A 6,144-nucleotide genomic window follows, 5' to 3' on the forward strand; every position below is an offset into this window, starting at 1 on the left:
AGATGCAGAAATCCACAATGAAGCACTGGACTGAGCTTCGAAAACCCTGTTGAACAGAGGGAGGAGCAATAATATGAGCAAAGGCGTCAAGAGCATGATGGAGATAACCACTGAAAGAGATTACCTGAGCTAATGGGAGTTCGATGACCCAGGTCTGACAGTGGGGGAACCAGCATTGAACAAACTAGGTCTTCTGAATATGGGTGATAGTAGCATGGGTGAGGCAGACTGTAGGGACACTGGTAGTGGGACCAGGATTTATCACTATTGCTTGAATTGGCTTTTTGGAACCTATTCCTTTTAGAGGGATTCCTTGTTCAGCCTATATATAGTGGGGAGGGCCTTGGTCCTGCCTCAAAGCAATGTGCTAGATTTTGTTGACTCCCAATGGAAAGCCTTATCATCCTCTGAGGAATGGATGGGGCATGATGGAGGGGAAGGTGGAAGGAGCAGGAAAAGGGGAGGGAGTGGGAACTGGGATTGGTGTGTAAAATGAGAAAATATTGTTTTTTTTAAAAAAAAATAATTAATTAATTAATTAAAAGATTTTGGAACAGAGACATAGAAGTCTTAGGATTTTCATTATCCCTGAATCACAAGCAATCCCCAGTCAAAGCCAGAGTGTTCACCCATAGGGAAGCTTATGGAGCCACCTTCATCCGCCCACAGATCGTTAGCCTTGTATCTCAAAAGCACTCTACAAACATTAACCAATAAACAGGAGTGAGTAGTCATGAGCAAAAGAAGCAAGAGTACAGTTATGTAAAAGCTATAGTGAGGATGTGTTTAAACAATTTAATCTTAGAAATGTCATTGTCAAAAACAAAACTTCTAGGTCATACTTATTGATGACATCAAACTTATTTATTATTAAAGAACAATTGTCTAATGACTTCTGAGTGCAATCTATGGGAAAATCATTTTCCCCAAGACTTTCCAAAAGAATTGTGTATAATCTAAATGGACTTTGTTTGTTTATATGCTCTTTATAAACCATTCTCTCAAGAGTTCAGTCTACCAACTGAGACCTAAATAGGCAATTTGGGTAGGAATGGAGAAACAGGTCCTCTGGCTTTGCTATAAATGACTAATTTCCTTTTGCTTTTCTGGCAAAATAATAAACTTAGAAGAATCACGATAAGTGTATGGTTTTTTTATATACTTTGATTGACAATATTAGAAAAATATACTTCAGGGGACTGGAGACAGGGTTGGCAGTTAAGAGTGCTTAAGGACCCGGGTTCAAATCCCAGCATGTAGGATCCTGGGTTTCCCCCCTGCTCCTAGAGGCGCAAAATGCAAGGACTGTTTATGTTAGCCAGCCAAGCTTCCAGCTAATTCCTGTGCTAGCTCCGCTTTTAGCCTGGTGATCTAGCTGTAGGCTTTGTTGAACCTTTGGAATGGTAATTTCCCACCTGCCCAGAAGAGTTCCCACTGCACCTAATTCCCCTCACAACTGTCTGTCTCTGCCCTCTGTCCACCACCCTGTGCCTGAGAGAAATTTCTCACAGAGCGCCAGGTTGTTCGCGCCTGGCTTCCCCATCTGACTGGGGCAAAGTATATTAACCTTACAGAAGCTAAATAAAATTGGCATTTGATTCTTGGCGAATGACCCAGGTTTCTTTGTGTATGTCTCTGTTTAATCCCCAGGACTTCGCCCAAACTCATGAGGGGTATGGGAGGCGCACAATCCGTACCGGATGAGAGAGGCGCAGATTTGGATGGAAAACCAACACCCACTTTGCTACTCACAACTGTCTGTAACTCTAGTTTCAGGGAATCTGACACCTCTTCTGGCCATCACAGGTGCTTATATGGTACACATAATATACTTGAAGATAAAAAATCATGCACATAAAATAAAAGCAATCTTTTATAAACAGAAAAACGTATGTCAGAGGAAAACATATATATAACATATATATGAGTGAATTCGAGTTTCAGAAGAGGTTCAATGCCTTCTCTAACTCATTCTTCCCATAACCAATCTGGACATGCTCTTTAGAGAATAAAGTCCAAAAATAGAATTTTAATTGTTTGTAGAGAAGGTATGTATCATAATTATCTTAGCATCACAATTATGTTGTGTATAGAAACTCTAGGCATTTCTAATTCAACATTTCTTCTCTGTGTAAACTCACAAAATAAGAGATCTATATATCTGAGAGCAGTACAATACTTTCTATGTACCCCCCCGAAGCACATTAATAACTTATCTATAAGGAATAGATTTTCCTCTAAACACCCTTCTGACAGGTACTAGTAAAGACAAAGATAAACATGAAAATATTCTGTTGAAATAACTACAAAGATGGCTTTAAGAAATTTTAAAAGAACAATACTGGTTAACAGGCCAAAAACCCAACGATCTAGGCAGCAAGGACAGCATACTAACATGGCAGGGGAATCTCATGGTCCCGCAACCTTAGACCATGGGCTATAAGCATGGGTATGCAGATAGTGGAAGAAGTGGTCTTCTCATCTTGAATTTTGCATGCAAATGGATGGAAATAGAAAATGCTTTACTGAATGAGGTAACCCAGACACAAAAGGAGGAATATGGTATGTACTCACTCATAAGTGGATTCTAGCCATAAATTAAAGGACACTGAGCCTATAATTCGTGAACCTAGAGAAGCTAAATAAGAAGGTGAACCCAAAGAAAATCATATAGTTATCCTCCTGGATATTAGAAGTAGACAAGATTGCCAGGCAAAAGTTGGGTGCATGGGGGTAGGGGGGTGGATGTAAGGGGAGATGGGTAGAGAGAAGGGAGAAGGGGAGGAGAAGGGGGAATGGGATGGGTGGAATGGAGGATGGGTGGATATGGGAGCAGGGAAGTAAATATCTTAATTAAGGGAGCCATTTTAGGATTTTCAAGAGACTTGACTTTAGAGGGGTTCCCAGGTCCAAGGAGAGGTTCCCAGATTGTTCCTTGGGCAGCAGAGGAAAGGGTGCCTGAACTGGTCTTGTCCCATAGCCACACTGATGAATATCTTGCATATCTCCATAGAACCTTCATCTGGTGATGGATGAAGATAGAGACAGAGACCCACATTGGAGCACTGGACTGAACTCCCAAGGTCCAAATGAGGAGCAGAAGGAGGGAGAACATGAGCAAGGAAGTCAAGACCATGAGTGGTGCGTCCACCCACTGAGAAGGTGGGACTGATCTAATGGGAGCTCACCAAGGCCAGCTGGACTGGGAGTGATGGAGTATGTGATCAAACTGGACACTCTGAATGTGGCTGGCATGAAGGCTGACTGAGAAGCCAAGGACAATGGCACTGGGTTTTGATTCTACTGCATGAACTGACTCTGTGGGAGCCTGGTTTGTTTGGATGCTCACCTATATAGACCTGGATGGAGGGGAGAGGTCCTTGGACTTTCCACGGGGCAGGGAACCCTGACTGCTCTTAGGACTAGAGAGAGAGGGGAGGTGGGGAGGGGGAGGGAAAAGGGAGGCAGGGAGGAGGTGGAAATTTTTAAATAAATAAGTAATTTTTTTTATTTTTATTTAAATAAATAAGTAAAAAAAACAGAAAGGAAAAAAATGACAATGTAAAGTATCTTAGAATTAAGAGAAGGAGAAAGCTGAAATAATGGGAAGCTGTTAGTGGAAATGATTTTATCAAATATCATTTTGTTGACTAATGTGAGCATAGTGCCAGGAAAGAATGACAATTTGATTTTTGTCTTAGGGAAAAACAAATTACAACCTAAAAGGAGAGGAGATTTTCATATGGTTCTAATTAAAAATTCAGTAATGAATTTAAAAAAAAGTGGTCTTCTCCTGAGAATAGCCTCCTTATTGGTTATCTAATAGCAAACAACAATCCCTAAAATCATATATACAAGCAAACGTACAACATTCAAACTGAGCAAATTATAGTTATATAATAAGAAATATATATAGTATTATATCATATAATAATCTCTATGAATGTACATGTGTACATACACAAGTGTGTATACATATGAGTATGTGTATACATGTGTGTGTGTTATTCCTGCACTCAGAAGGCTGGGGCAAGAGTTTAAGGTCAGACTGCACTACATGGAAAGACCACTCTCATCTAAAATCCCTTTTAGGAGGGTAATGGTGGGGACCATGAAATAGTTGAAACTGTCACCCTCAAATCCATTTCTTTGTCCCATAAACATGCTCAAGAAGTTGGTTTTTAAGTATAAAGATTTTGTTTCTGCCTTTCTATTGTGTTATAAAATTTATCAAATAGAAACATCTCGCCTGTGCATCTTGAAAATGCCATTGGCCTCCAGGTCTCAGAGCGGTACATCAGTAGTCTTTTAAATCAAAATATCTGTGATATTCATACCAGGAGATAAGCAAAGCTGCATGCTGCCAGAGCAACATATGAAGCATCATGAGCTAATACTCAAAGGTCCTCAAGGGGACACTGCATCCTAGGAAGGAAGCAAAGAGCCTCAGGGATTATATTTACTATAAATGACCAGAGTCTCTGATCCGTGGGTCAATGGGACCGGGGGCAGGGGAGCTTGGAGTCATGCTAACTCCTCCTCTTCTATATCTATTGTTTTGGCATCAAATTTTAGGTTCCTGTGTGTTCCTCCTGGCCTATGTTCTGTTTATGCTCTTGTCATTCCTCCTATTTGCTGGTCTCCCTGCTAGGTTGCTCTGTAAACCACATTCTCCCAAGCTGCAAGCACAGTCCAGTTATGCCATACTTCTGCCTTGTAGTCATGGTTACATGTCAGGATCATCTTAAGTCTAAACTTCTCAGCAAGATATATAGAAGTCATTGTCATCTTCCTCACCTACTTACTCCCCATCATCTCTCTCTGACATCTTTCTCACAGCTTGAACTTTTGTTGCCATCCTTATAAAATCTTCTAGAATATTGAACATACCATTCACTTCTGGACCACTATTTTGAAGAAGCCACGATTTTCTACCTCTTGCAAAAAAGTATGGTGACAGATTAAGCAAATTTTCTTTCCTTTGAGCATTAGACTTTTTTTCCATATAACATTTTTGGAGGCAATAAAAATGCATCTTGTTCAATAAAATATTTGAAGATTACCCTGAGTGTATTTAGACATGTTCTTGTGTATCATCATCATTGTTCCAGGGATCATCTTCTAACCATTCCTAAAAATTATTTCCTAAACTACAACACTCATTGTGAAATAAATGAAATGCACACATATTGCATTCAGAGAATATATATTTTATTCCCTTAGGATAACAGCAAGTTGTCTCCAATATTAAAACAAAATACTCTACATTTAAGAAACAGGATTTTATTTTTTTTATTTTTTTTGAAAGTAATTTTATTAAATTATAAAAGTTTCCATTTCCGCCCCTCTTCCCAACACCCTCCCATTCCCCCCACTCCCTCTCCTCCTCCCTCTTCGCCCCTTAGGGCAGTCAGGGTTTCCTGCCCTGTGGGAAGTTCAAGGTCCTCCCCCCTCCCTCCAGGTCCAGGAAGGTGAGTATCCAAACAGACTGAATCCCCAAAAACTAGTATATGCAGAGGAAACAAGTCCCAGTGTCATAGTCAATGGCTTTTCAGAAAGACTTTGGGCCAGCCACATTCAGAGAATCCGGCCAAATTCCGAGAATCTGGTTAGATCACGTCTTCGTTCAGTCCCAGTCCAACTGGCCTTGGTAAACTCTCATTAGATCCGTCCCCTTGTATCAGTGGGTGATAGCATCCCTCGCAGTCCTGATTTCCTAAGAAACAGGATTTTAAAAAGAACAAGACAATCTGGCAGGCTCTTCCTGTATCAGTTCAACTACCTAAAACAGTGGTTCTCAACACGTGGGTCATGACTCTTTTGGGGTCAAATGATCCTTTCACAGGGGTCACCTAAGATCATCAGAAAACACAGAGATTTACATTATAATTTTTTTTGACACAGGGTTTCTCTGTAGCTTTGGAGCCTATCCTGGACCTAGCTCTTGTAGACCAGGCTAGCCTTGAACTCACAGAGATCTGCCTGCTTCTGCCTCCCAAGTGCTGGGATTAAAGGCATGTGCCACTACCACTCAGGCCTACATTACAATTTTTAACAGTAACAAATTACAATGTATGAAGTACAACAAAAGTAATTTTATAGTTGAGGTCACCATAACATGAGAAATTGTATTAAAGAGTCACA

This window comes from Myodes glareolus, chromosome 27 (assembly GCF_982192425.1).
Source record: "Myodes glareolus chromosome 27, mMyoGla1.1, whole genome shotgun sequence".
Classification (NCBI taxonomy): domain Eukaryota; kingdom Metazoa; phylum Chordata; class Mammalia; order Rodentia; family Cricetidae; genus Myodes; species Myodes glareolus.